This window comes from Dipodomys merriami, unplaced genomic scaffold (assembly GCF_024711535.1).
Source record: "Dipodomys merriami isolate MVZ:Mamm:240054 unplaced genomic scaffold, mDipMer1.0.p SCAF_1, whole genome shotgun sequence".
NCBI lineage: Eukaryota > Metazoa > Chordata > Mammalia > Rodentia > Heteromyidae > Dipodomys > Dipodomys merriami.
Window position 1 is genome coordinate 42,809,472 of NW_027202270.1, and position 13,928 is coordinate 42,823,399.

At 42.5% G+C, this 13,928-nt stretch overlaps 1 pseudogene; it reads left to right on the forward strand.

Moving 5' to 3' along the window:
* Positions 1–11,737, forward strand: part of LOC138834085 (large ribosomal subunit protein eL32-like) — a 117,575-nt pseudogene extending 105,838 nt beyond the window's left edge.
* The last annotated feature ends 2,191 nt before the right edge of the window (positions 11,738–13,928 follow it).

The window sequence follows — 13,928 nt, forward strand, 5'->3', positions numbered from 1 at the left end:
ACTAGAGGACCCCCAGGCCTCTCTCCCACCAAAGGGCACATCAAAGATTCCTTCCAACTGAACACATTCCCCTCCACACCACCACCATTACATGTACCCTAAGAAGCCAAGTCCTCATCCCTTACATTTCTATTCTGATGCTGTTGTTATTTATGATGTGATTTTTTTCATTTTATATAATTTCCATGTGATAGGGCTGGAAAGTCCAACATCTGTAGAGGAGGGCCTCAGTTTAGGATATGAGGAAAATTGATGCCTTTGTGAGTTTGCAATCTACAGGGCAGGTCAGTAGCTTGGAAATTCAAACAGGATCTCTGTGTTCCAGTCCTGAAGCAAATTGCTGCCTCCCTTGGAAACCCATTTTTGCTCTTAAAGCCTTTGGTTGATTGGATGAGGTCCAGAGATACTATTTACAGTAATCTCCCTTACTTAAAGCTAATTGATTCTAAAGGTTAATCACATCTACAAAATGCCTTCACAACAATATCTAGATTAGTGTTTGACAAAAAAAAAAAAAAAAAAAAAGGAAGAAAGAAAGCCAGCTAGGCACTAGTGGTTCACATTTGTTTATTGTAGCTACTCAGGAGGCTGAGTCCTGAGGATCATAATTCAAAGCCAGCGTAGCCCAAAAGAAGTCCGTAAGTCTCTCATCTTAAACATCAAATGCTGGAAGTGAAGTTGTGGATCAAGTGGTAGTGCACTATCCTTAAGCGAAAAAGCCAAGCAAGAGTGTGAGGCTCTGAGTGCAAGTCCTAGTACCAGGACACACATGTTGCAAAAACAAAACCCAAACCCAAACCACCTGGGCATCATATAAATCCAAGCTCACACATACCATTCACCACCACAGGCCTTTTCAAGGTGACAGATAGAAATAACATTTTCTTAAATCTCTCAAACATTGGAGATCCTTAAAAACAGTCCAACTATGGATCCACAATAGAAATTAAACAACAGGAAAACTTGTCTGTGGGTGCCAAATCTAGAGATGTGAATGTCTTTGCAGCACCCAAGCTGATGAAAAAAACATCCAGTAATTACAGACATTTGGAGGACCTCAGAAACAACCCTGGCACATCTAACAGTTCTCATGTGATAAGTCTCTACTGAGAAAAACGTGATCAAAAGAGCCACGGGGATCACATAGCTTAGTAAAAGGGAATGGATATGAACACAGGAATCTGGAAATTCTGCTTAGAGACTGATTGAAAAGGAAATGAAAATATCTCATCCTGAAACATGGCAGAAAAAATGCTGCCACCATCCTGAGCTATGTTACCACTGAATTCTGCAATGAGCTTTCTGGATGCAGAAGGATGCAGACAGGCATACAAGAACAGCAGAGTGATGATGTTTGGAGAAAGTAGGACCAGGTCTTGGATGTGTTTGAAGTCAGGTAGCTTCAGAGATTTTTCATATTGTCTGGACTTGTAAAAACCACTAAGTTGAGTGAGAAACCTAAGCAACTCCATTTTACTTAAGAACCCATTTCAGTTCTGCGACTTAACTCGTAGCCCACTTTAGCCCCAATGCCAGGAATTTATGACAGAGAGCCATGTACAAACAATTTTTGGAGCCATAGATGGCGTCTGCTTAAGGCAGATATTTGCCCCCGAGTGACTTTGCCCCTGAGTGACCTAGGGCTAAGAGTTTCAGTTAAAACTATATAATGTTCTGACCATATAATGTTCTGACCAACTTGTTCTTCAGAGCCCAGGGCGAAACATGCCATGCATAGTGTTGGTCCAGGTGTGACTCATAACCGTTTGTGGTCAAGCTATAGACTAAGGATATTTTTCTGTAAAGGTCAACCAATTATATTTGCCCAGCTTAGCCTGCTTTAAATGTTAACCAATCATGCAATTTCTTACGTAAAAGTCCCTTAAAGTTGTTTGTTCAATACTATAAAAACTGTGCTGATTCACCGGTTACCCAGTGCATGGAGGACCAAGCTCCGGCTTGCAATAAATGACTCTTTGCTGTTTGCATTGATCGTGGTCTCTGGTGGTCTGTGAGGGGGCATCCGTAAACGGGGTACTTCATTGAGCAGAACTGGTCATTCCAGTTACTGAGAATAATGAATGACAATGTCCTAATTATTCTCTTCCCTGGTAAACATTTTTAGCAGGAATCTTTGTTTGTTTGTTTGGGTCCGGTTGTGGGGCCTGAACTCTGGGCCTGGGCGCTGTCCCTCAGCTCTTCAGCTCAAGGCTAGCGCTCTACCACTTGAGCCACATCGCCACTTAGGCTTTTTTCTTTTTGCTTATGTGGTGCTGAGGAATCGAACCCAGGGCCTCATGCATGCAAGGCAAGCGCTCTACCACTGAGCCACCTTCCCAGTCCCTTTATCAGGAATCTTAAGATTACTGTTACTGAGTTTCAGGAAGTTTGGCTTGTTTGGGAAGGACAACTGTGGCTATACAGGTTTTTGTAATAATTTCTCTCTCTCTCTTTCTCTCTTTCTTTCTTTTCTTTCTCTCTTTCTTTCTTTTCTTTCTCTCTTTCTTTCTTTTCTTTCTTTCTTTCTTTCTTTCTTTCTTTCTTTCTTTCTTTCTTTCTTTCTTTCTTTCTTTCTTTCTTTCTTTCTTTCTTTCTTTCTTTCTTTCTTTCTTTCTTTCTTTCTTTCTTGTCCATCATGGGGCCTGAACTCTGGGCCTGGGCACTGTCCCTTAGCTCTTCAACTCAAAGCTAGTGCTCTACCACTTGAACCACAGAACCACTTCTGGCTTTTTCTGCTTATGTGGTGCTGAGGAATCAAACCCAGGGCCTCATTCATGTGAGGCAAGCACTCTACCACTGAGCCACCTTCCGAGCCCCAAGATCATTTCTTACATGATCTCACCTGCACATTGACACATGCCTCAATAAGTCTTCCATGTGGCAGATCTCTTACAGCATTCTCTCTGTCTGTCTGTCTCTCTCTGTCTCTGTTTCTCTGTCTCTGATTCTTTCTGTCTCTGTCTATCTCTCTTTCTCTGTCTCTCTCTGTCTCTGTCTCTCTTTCTCTTTCCTCTCCTTATTTCCCAGCATGCTTTAAGGTCACTCCATCACTTTAGGTAATGTTGGAGATTGTCTCCACAGTGGTCAGTGCAGGTGAATGGCACCAGGGCAAAATTCTGTTTATGTTTCTTCTTCCCTGTGATGCATTTTACTGTAAGCCATTAGTAAACTGTTCAGCCTACATGGATCTCCAATGAACTTTCCCACAGCAGATTTTACAGGAAACATCTGAATCACTGCTGTCAGTAGGTTTTTGTGTAATAAGAAAAAACGATACTTGTATTTTTGCTTCAAAATTCAGCAACTTCTTGCTTTCCTTTTCAAGTGGTAAGGAAGGAGATCTTCATTGGTTTGAACACCACAGTTTCAGTGGGCTCACTCCATGTGTGCTTACGTCATATGCTTGGGCAGAACACATTGTGGCTGGAGCACACATTGTGGCTGGAGCCTCATCCCTAACTCCAATCCATGTTCCATCCCACTTTTTTCTGAACACAGCTGAGATTTGACTTTGGGTAGTTAGGAGGGCAGGACTAAGGGATTGGAGCAGCTGTTGTTGAGGAGACGGGGAGGAGAGGGAGCTAGGATTCCAATCAAAGGGTATAACTGTGTAGGAAGACATCATTTAACCTTATACCTCTCTGAGGGATAGGTAAGTGTCATAGACTCTTCAAAGGCATGAGATTTGCACCCTGAAGCTTCTAGAACCACCTCTGTGGCAAACAGTGCCTCACTCTCCATCCCCAAGACTACACTCTCTACCCTTACCCATGTGAGTCTGGTCTTTGCAACAAATGGAAAGGCCTATACTTGGTGAGTTCAAGTTTCATCATTTCTTCAACTTACTCATGTGAGAGTTCCTAGCTTTTTCAAAAGTAAGTTGACATTTGAGTGTTGGTATATATCAAAGCTATAACATTAAGAAGGAAAGCAGGGCATCTTTGTTGACATGGGCTGGGTCTAAGGGCATCTATTGTGGTGAAAATGAATTTCTAACATATTCCCACATAGTTGACTGCTCTCTGTCACCAACCACGGGCTGATTCATTGAGATTATTCCATGAATTTTTTTTCCATTTCATTTGTTAATAAATCTTTTCCCATTTTTATGGAAATCAGTCCTTTTCAAGTTCATTTAAGGGAATATTTTATAACTTTCTAATGTAGGAAGTATTTTTACTGAAATAGTTACAACAACTAAATTGAGAAACTAAACCTTTAATCTTAAGAGATACTTTCCTTGGAGTTCCTGAATGCTTTGTGGTTATAAAAGACTCTGGGTATGTGTGTGTGTGTGTGTGTGTGTGTGTGTGTGTGTGTGTGCATGTGTGTGTGTGTGCATGTGTGCGTGCATGAGCATGTGAAGCCATAAAATATAAATGACACAGAGAATTCAAGAGGATGGAAATTTGTTTCAATAACATTAGTTCTGTTGGTATTATTTATTCCAAATCAGTTCAATAGTAGGAATTTATTTTTGAAGTTTAAAATTTATTTTATTTTATTTTATATTTTTGGTTGATTGTTGGGCTTGAACTCTGGGCTTGGGTGCTGTCCCTGCACTCTTCAGCTCAAGGCAAGCACTCTACCACTTGAGCTACAGCACCACTTCCAGTTTTCTGGTGGTTTATTGGAGACAAGAGTTTCATGGACTTTCATGCCCGAGCTGGCTTTGAACCGTGATCCTCGATCTCAGCCTCCTGAGTAGCTAGGATTACAGGCGTGAACCACCGGCGCCCAAGTGAAGTTTAAATTTTTATACAGTTATCACCTACCTTCTAAGGAAAGAAATGACTGTCTGATATAATAACTTTGGTAGGGAAATGTTGAATGCATTTTTAAAAATTATACAGAAGTGTTGAGTTTTTCTTAGCAAAACAATGGTAAGAAAAGGTTGATTCTGTAGTATGAGGTGCTTCTAGAGAAGAATTTGCTGGAGTTTTTGTGGCATCATACCTCTCTCACAGTACCAAATTTGCTCACCATGAATGTGGTGTTCTGTTTTGTACTTCTTAATCACTTTTGTCTCCCCTTGTATTAGAGCTTGAACTCATGCCCTCATCCTCTCATTTGGCTTTTTCTGCTCAAAGCTGGTGCTCTACCACTTGAGCCATACTTCCACTTCTGACATTTTTCTAGTTCATTGAAGATAAGAATTTCACAGATTTGTCTGCCTGAGCTGGCTTTGAACCACAATCCTCAGATCTCAGCCTTGGTTTCTCGATCATTTTAAAATCCAACTGATGAGGTGACACTGGTGTATGACTGAGACCTGACATACCTGTCTTTGTCTTATTTTGTTATTTTTACCCATCTATTTTTCCCCCTGAATTCTTGATGGGCAGTAGGAAATCACTTCATTCACGCATTTGTACTCATTTTGTATTTACCCAAGGTAAGCAGGAAGGAAAAAGAAACAATACCTTACCATCAGCAAGAATCACTGCACATCGAGAGCCTGCAGTGATTGAAATAATGGGACACGCGGGAAGCTGAAACCAGGTTGAAAACAAGCCTTGGTCCAAGCTGAGCAGGAAATGGCTTCCAAAATGCATTAGTTAACCTGGCTTGGAGAAATGCTGTACATAATAATGAGAAATGTTAATGGTGATTATTTTCAGCCAAGCCCTCTAAAAGAGGAAGTTTTCATTGGTAAGGCATTTCATTTAAACATTGAAATGTGGTGTAATGTGAAGTATGAAATAAGTTTTGAAAGGAAGCTTGTGATTAAGAAGAAATGCAGTGGGCATTTAATAAGTGGAGGAACCGCAGATAATTAACTGGCATGCATAAAGATTCATGCTTTATACCAAAATTTTAATTTTGCACATAAATGTGCCTGATGTAGGCAGCATTTAATCACCTAGCTGACAGGAGTAACTACTTTCATTTAACCTTGACTGAAGATCATGAATTCTAACAGGTTTAATTGGATACATCATTTAACAGAATGAACAGAGCAAATTTTTCTCAATTCATAGGTTGTGATTGACATGCACCAGCAATAAGGCGTTGCACAATTACAGCTGCTCTGCATTCCTGCCCTGGGCAGCAATTGCCATAGTGATGTGACACTACTGGATCACTGTGGCACAGGAACTACACTGAATCTCCCCTTGTTTTGAAAAGGGCACTGCTTAAAAAAAAAAAAAAGGAAAAAGAAAGATGGAAAGAAGGAGAAAGAAAGAAAGGAAGGCTGAGACTGGATGGTGTTAGACATTTAATTTTTCTCATATCAATCACACTCATATGTACATCCTCTAAGGGAAAAGGTATATCTTGATATCAGTCCTGTGGAGAATGGGAAAATAAGGACACTATTTCTTTTATTCTTTCTTTCTTTCTTTCTTTCTTTCTTTCTTTCTTTCTTTCTTTCTTTCTTTCTATCTATCTATCTATCTTTAGTTATACAAAGGAGTTGCTATTTGGCAAAGCAGTTAATGATATATAATATCATATATATATAATATAATAATAATATATCTTCATCAATGCCATCACTTTAAACATTCTTACCCATCCCTCCCCTACTCAACCCCTTCCCTCACTCTTCTTGTATTTTATAGGATATACACTGGGTTCTTGACTGTATTCTCCCCTCTTCTCCTCTTCATTTATCTACCCTTTTCCCCTCGGCCCCACCCCAACCCTTTTGAGGTCTATTTTTTTTTTGTCAGTCTTGGGGCTTGAACTCTGGGCCTGGGTGCTTTCCTTCAGCTCTTCAGCTCAAGGCTAGTGTTCTACATCTTTTTTTTGGCGGGGGGGGGGGAGGGGGTCTGGTCATGGGGCCTGAACTCTGGGCCTGGACACTGTCCTTCAACTCTTCAGCTCAAGGCTAGCGCTCTACCACTTGAGCCACAGCGCCACTTCCGGCTTTATTTTTCTTGTTGCTTATGTGGTGCTGAGGAATCAAACCCAGGGCCTCATGCATGCAAGGCAAGCGCTCTACCACTGAGCCACATTCCCAGCCCCCTAGTGCTCTACCTCTTGAGCCATGGTGCCACTTCCAATTTTCTAGTGGTTAATTGGAGATAAGAGTCTCACAGACTTTCTTGCCCTGGCTGGCTTTGAACTGTGATCCTCAGATCTTGGCCTCCTGAGTAGCTAGGATTATAGGCATGAGCCACTGGTGCCTGGTGAAGTCATTATATTTTATATATCTCTTTGGTACATTTCTTCTCAGAGTGTCAGAAAAAATTATAGACAAGCAAAACAGACTCCGAAAAGAGAACCCTTCAAAACCCATGGAGCCTCCAGTCCTTCTAGAGGAAATGCCGTGTGGTATGAGCTCTTGGGGTGCCACCTGTCCAGGAAGAACTGGGGCCTTTATTGTAGAGTAGGAGACTGTTTCCAGAGTCTCGGAAACACTGGGAATATAGTACCTAGGTTGGAATGAGAACAGAAGACTGGATTGGAAATCTTTGTCTTTCTCCCTCCTTTGCTTCATTGATAAAAACCTAAATGAGCCAGACATGGTGGTTCACACTTATAATCCCAGTACTTCAGAGGTGGTGGTAGAAAGATCATAATCTGATAGTGACCTCAGGCACAAAGCCTAAAATAGCCTAAAATAGCCAGTGGCTCAGACCTATAATCCTAGTTACTCAGGAGGCTGAGATCTGAGAATTGAGATTCAAAGCCAGCATGGGCAAAAAGTCTGTAAGACTCCTATCGCCAATTAACTATCCAAAAAAGCCAGAAATGGAGCTGTGGTTCAAGTGGTAGAATACCACTGGCCTTGAGTACAACACTTCAGAGGAAGTGTCCAGGCCCACAGTTCAAGCCTGGACTGGTCAAAAAAACAAAAAAAAACAAAAACAAAAAAACAAGAGCCAGATGTGTAGCTGAAAAGTGGTAGAGCACCAACTTAGTAACCACAGAACCCTGAGTTCAAACCCTGGGTCTACCAAATGAATAAATAAATATTTGGGGTTTTTTTGTTTAAAAAAAAAAAAAAAAAAAAAGGAATTCCAGGGTTGGTAGGTATAGAAGAAGCAAATTTCCCTAATGAAGTTATGAACTTTCTCCTTCTCATAAAATGATAAATTGATCAATGTTTTGAAAGATTTTTCTCTACAAATCAAACAGCACTGGTTTCCTTTCAGATTGTTTCTCCATGAGCCTTTCATCACCCTTGCTCAGCAAGGTGACCTTGTTCATTACCAGTTCATTACCCTGGTGCTCAAGGTCCTTCCAGTCCTGCAGGCCCAGGATAGGGGTGGGGGTGGGGGGGGTGATGGCCCCTCCTCCCACACTGCTGTTTGCAAAGATTCGATGTCCTTACACTTGTCACTGCCCACTTACATCACCACCAATACCACCCAAATTAAGGGCTCCTTGAGGACAGACTATAGCCTTCCTTCCCACATCCCCAGTTCTTGGGCTGGTGCCTATTGGCTAACCCTATTCCTCCACCATTATTCAACTCTAGGAGTTAAGAACAGAGATGCTCTGCTTTCCTCTGCCTCCTCTTGTCTTGGTTGTTCACCTAGCAAAGGTCTAGCAGCAAGGTCATGTATAAGCTAGGTGCTGTGCTGTGGGCCTCTGAGATGAAGAAGCCAGAGCACTGGGGTCTAGTAGGTCCCATGGGGGAGATGGAGGAAAAATATGTAATGATCGTGTAGTATGAGGAGAAGCAACAAGACTGGGCAGATGAAGTGGAGGGGGAGGGGTGACTATTACCTTTTGTTGTTGTTGTTGTTGTTAGTCTTGGGGCTTGAACTCTGGGCCTCTGTGCTGTTCCTGGGCTTCTTTGTGCTCAAAGCTAGCACTCTCACTTGAGTCACAGTGCTACTTCCAGCTTTTTCCGAGTAGTTTATTGGAGATGAGTCACGTGGATTTTCCTGCCCAGGCTGGCCTTGAACCCTTAGATCTCAGCCCAGGATTTTCAGGTGTGACCCACCTGTGCCCCATTTTTTATTTATTTTTAATTTTCGGTCCAGGACTCTGTACCTGCCACTTTCACTCATAGGCTAGAGCTCTATCAACTGAGCCATGCCTCCAACCCCAGGACTACTAGAAGAGCTTTTGTGAAGATATGACAGATTTGCATGAGAAGCTGGTTTGGAAGCCTGGAAGGTGAAGTAGAGAAAAGAACATTTACATGATTCTGGTGTGGAACAGTACAGCTTATTTTCAGAACAAAAAATAGTTCTCTGAAGTAGAGTGCCAGCCAAGTTTGAAAGGTAGATGGAGCCAGGCCAGAGGTTCTTCTGTGATATGCCAACATCTGTATTCTCTCCCAGAAGTGGGAAACAGGGAAGGGGTTTAATGAAGGTCAGCTTGTACCTCTGACAATGGATGTGAGGCAGGGGGTTGAGGGAGAAGAGTTACAGCCAACAGAGAATTGCTGCTTCTCCTCCTCTCCTCCCTAGAGATCCCTCTATTCTTCTCCCCTCCCTTCCCTCCTTCTTCCCTCTTTCCCCTTCTTTCTTTCCCTTCCTTCCTCCCTGTCCCCTTCTCTTCCTTCCTTTTTTTCCTCCATCTCTTTTTCCTTTAATCCTTCTTACCTGTCCCTTTCTTCCTTCCTGTCTTCCTTCCTTCTTTCTTTCCTTCCTTATCTCCTTCCCTTCCTCCCTCTCTCCCCTTCCTGCCTTCCTTCTTTCATTCCTTTCTTTCTACTTCTCACTCCTTTTCTTCCCTTCCAGGATGGACTTAAATGGTCTTTCCCATGTTATTGGACTCTGTAGAGGTATGATCTCAATCAAGAATGTGCTGTTCTTTCATAGGAGTTTCTCCACTAGTGCTGGGGGCAGGACAGAAAGGGGTCATCTCAAGCAGAAAAGATTGAGGTTAGAAACTAGAAGAGCAGTAGAAGAAGTATCCCTGGGGCTGTGGGACTGTGGGAGTTACTTTGGAAACTTACTCCATGGTCCCTGGCCCCATGGATTCCTGAGGAGGTACCTGTCCTGAAGCTAGAGACGCCCCCCTTCCCCTTGGAAGTACCAAAGCTTCTCCCCTCTGCTGAGCACTCACTGGGACAGCTTCCAAGAGGACCAGGGACAGCATTTCCCCTGGGTCCGCTAATACAGTGAGTTTCCCAAAAAGCCTAGGCCATTGCAGCCTCTCCTCAGAATACACTGTTTTGAGCTGCTCAGTCCCTCAGTCTCATTGAGGCCTCAGTTGACCAATAAGTTCTCTTCCTTCATTTGCCTTCATTTACATAATAATCCACCTCCCTCACTAAGGTATGAATCTGTAAGGTCAGGGGCCATAGCACATCTATCTCTGTCCTGCCCTCCTCCTTCTAGTTTTCAGAAGTGCCTAGACTTCTTATGGGTTGAATTAGATCAAGCCCAAGTTCTATATTGAAATCCTGACCCCCAAACTCAAGATGGAACTGTGTTGAAATTAAGTCACTAGAACAGGCTCTAACCCAATATGACCCGTCTCTAAGAAAAGGGGAAATCTGGAGACTGCTATATACACAGGGCCCTGTAAAGAAGGTAGAGTGCTTTTTCTAGCCAAAGAAAGAAGAGCAGAAGTTTCCAGCACCCATCAGAAACTTGGAGAGAGACAAGAGAATGCTCCTCTCATACCCCTCAGAAGCAATGAACCCTACTGACATCTTGCTATTGGGTCTAGAGGAAAACCACCTCTCTTGTGGCACCTTGCAAGACACTAGTCTAATAGGTTATTTAATCAGAAAGTTCTAGAAAGCAAAAAAGATAAAGTTCTTCTTGGGGAAAGGTTGGTTTGCCAACTGTGCCACCATCCATGCCATTTAATACACTTTAAGTAGAGCTGGGCTTAACATAACCACAAGGAAGGAAGGAATGGAGAAAACCCAGAGGGTTTTCTTAATTGCTTAACTGGCTTAAAGACATTTAAACTGTGAGTTAAGACCAGTCTCAGAGATAATTTCCATGCTGGGGGAAGTGGTATATGTCTGTGGTCCCAGCTATGGAGGGAGGAGAGCCATATCCAAGAAACCCCAAGGAAAATTAGCACAAGACTCTATCTCAAAAACAAACTAGTCCCTTCCTCTTCCTCAGCGCTGCCTCCGGAGGTGGCTGCCCTCTCCTCCTGCTCGCGGCATCGTGGCCGCCCTCAGACCTCTGGTGAAGCCCAAGAGCATCAAAAAGAGCACCAAGAAGTTCATCCACCAGCAGTCCAACCAATATGTCAAGATTCCACATAGCTGGCAGAACCCCAGGGGCATTGACAAGAGGGTGTGGAGAGATTCCAGGGCCAGATCTTGATGTCCAACATTGGTATAGGAGCAACAAAAAAACAAAGCACCTGCTGCCTGGCGGATTCCGGAGGTTCCTGGTCCACAACATCAAGGAGCTGGAAGCGCTGCTCATGTGCAACAAGTCTTACTGGGCTGAGATTGCCCACGTTTCCTGCAAGAACCGAAAGAGCAGCCCAGCTGGCCATCAGAATCACCAGTCCCAAGGCCAGGCTGCGCAGTGAAAAAAACGAATAGATGGCTCACATGCACCTTTTATTTGTGTTTAAATGAACCACAGAAACTGCTATAAAAAAAAAAAACTAACATAAGGAGGGGGTGGGGGGGCTCACATAGGAGAGCAGTGAGGCCCTGCCTTCAATCCTCAATTAAAAATAAATAAATAAATAAACAAAATAGAGTCGTGTACAGGGCAGCTCATGTCTGTGGTTCTAACTGTTCAGGAGGCTGAGATCTGAGGATGGTGGTTCAAAGCCGGCCTAGGCAGGAAAATCCATGAGACTCTTATTTCCACTAAAGTATTTTTTTTTTAATGTTGAAAGTGGAGCTGTGGCTCAAGTGGTAAAGTTCTAGCTTTCAGCACAAAACTTCAGGGACAGCACTCAGACCCAGAGTTCAACCCACAGGACTGGTGGGAGAAAGGAAAGAAGGAAAAAGAAAGAAAGGAAAGAAAGAAAGAAAGAAAGAAAGAAAGAAAGAAAGAAAGAAAGAAAGAAAGAAAGAAAGAAAGAAGGAAGGAAGGAAGGAAGGAAGGAAGGAAGGAAGGAAGGAAGGAAGAAGGGAAGGGGAAGGGAGGGAGGGAGGGAGGGAGAGAGAAAAAACTAAAGAAAAGAAAAACAGAATTTCACAAGCTCAAGAAGGACTTCATTAAGGTTCTATAGTTACATCTTGTTTCTTGCCAGATGCCCAGCCTCAGTTTCCCTAGATACATAATAGACTAATACAGGTTTAGGAATCCTCAGAGGGACTTAGAAATTCTCATATAAGTTACGTATCTAATTATTCCAGTGTTAATGTTTTCCCCTAAGCAAATCATAGCAAAATTTTACATAATGAGTTATCTGCCAGCAACCATCCCAATGTGCCATGAGCACCTAGTTTCCTTTTTTCTTGAAGTTCTTTATGAACAACAGTAAATGTGCAGATGATTTGTTGAATAAAGAACAACACATCACACACACACACACACACACACACACACACACACACACACACACAGAATAAAAAATGTTCTTTTACTGCTTGAACAATGACTCTTGAGCATAGCTTTTCTCTTCCAAATTACCCTCTTCTCACCCTCTTCCTCCTCCAAAGAAGCTGCCAGGGCTCTACCACACATCCACACACAGCCTTCATTTTCCTACCCATTCCCTCCACTGGCTCTGGGAGCCTCCTCTGTCATTGCATCTAGCTCAGTGGAAACCCCCCCCCCCCCCGCTCCCCAATCCCCTTGGCCTTCTTTCTCCATTACATCCCCAGCTGGAAATGTTGGCGCTGCCCCAGCTCCAGGCCCTGGCTCCCTCCGAGTTCTTGATTCATCCCAGCTCTTCAAATCTCACCTTAAAAGCTTCCCCTAGGTTTTATCTTGCCTTCAGCGCTCAATGCAAAATGTTTGGTGACACTTTATTAAGTGTGTCATTGGCACTAATGGTGCACAAACCAATTGTATTAAATCTTCACAGCTCTAAGTAATTTGTCTGGGAAAATGGCATTCTCCATTTCCCCACCAGGATTTTGAATTTATCTATATGTTCTTTTTTCCATCTTTTTTTTTCCTTCCCCCTTGGAGCTGTTTTGAACAAACAACAAAAATTACATAAACTGTCGAGGATCCTTTTCCTTCATTTTCCCGCCTGTACCTTCTCATTGTGAGAATTGACACAGTCCCCCCACGAGGGTATGTTTACTTCTGGGCACACTGTATAATTTAACTTTCTGCTATATAAAATAAGTCACCAGTGATTTTTTTGTTTGTTACTTGTTCAGACAATGTCCAAAGTTGTTTCTCACTGTTTTTATTTAAAGGCACTAGACACAAACCTGGCTGCTTTAGCGACAGCCTGCATGAGGGCTGCAGCTGAGAAAATCCGCTGTCAGGAAGAGTGAATAGAACTAACAAGACTATTGAGCTGGCCAACAGATTAGTGAAAAGGTCTGGAGGTGAGGTCTTACAGGGCAGGCTAATGAAGCAGACTGAAGAAAGCATTTCTTTGTTAGACACTACTGATCTGGCAATAACAGCAGCACTTAGCAAAGAGCCTGATGAGCTGAAAAAATTATGTCATTATCATTCATTTTTTTCATAATAGAAACATGTTTTTGACCTTTACATTTTCTTACATTTTACCATGCTGTGGCCTGTATTAACTGTAAGATTACCTAGTGACTAGCATATTCAAGAAGCCCTCCAGGAACAGGTATGTTCAATCATGCCTTAGTATTGACAAATAAAGTTAGTGCAATAGAAAAAAAAAAGCAAAGACTTTATTTGGAACAATTAGACAATGCTAATGAGCAAACCCTACGTTGGTTTACCACCAAGCGCAATGCAATTTGTCCAACTTAGTTAAGGGATGGAGTAATAATGCCCTAATTATCTGTCTAAGATGTGCCCTGGATATTTCAGAGGGGACAAAGAATAAAGGCTGACAAACCATGAATTATCCGAAATAATCCATATTGTTAAAGGTTGGCTCCTGACAAAGTCTGGTCACCGGCAGCTTTCTCATTTGCCATT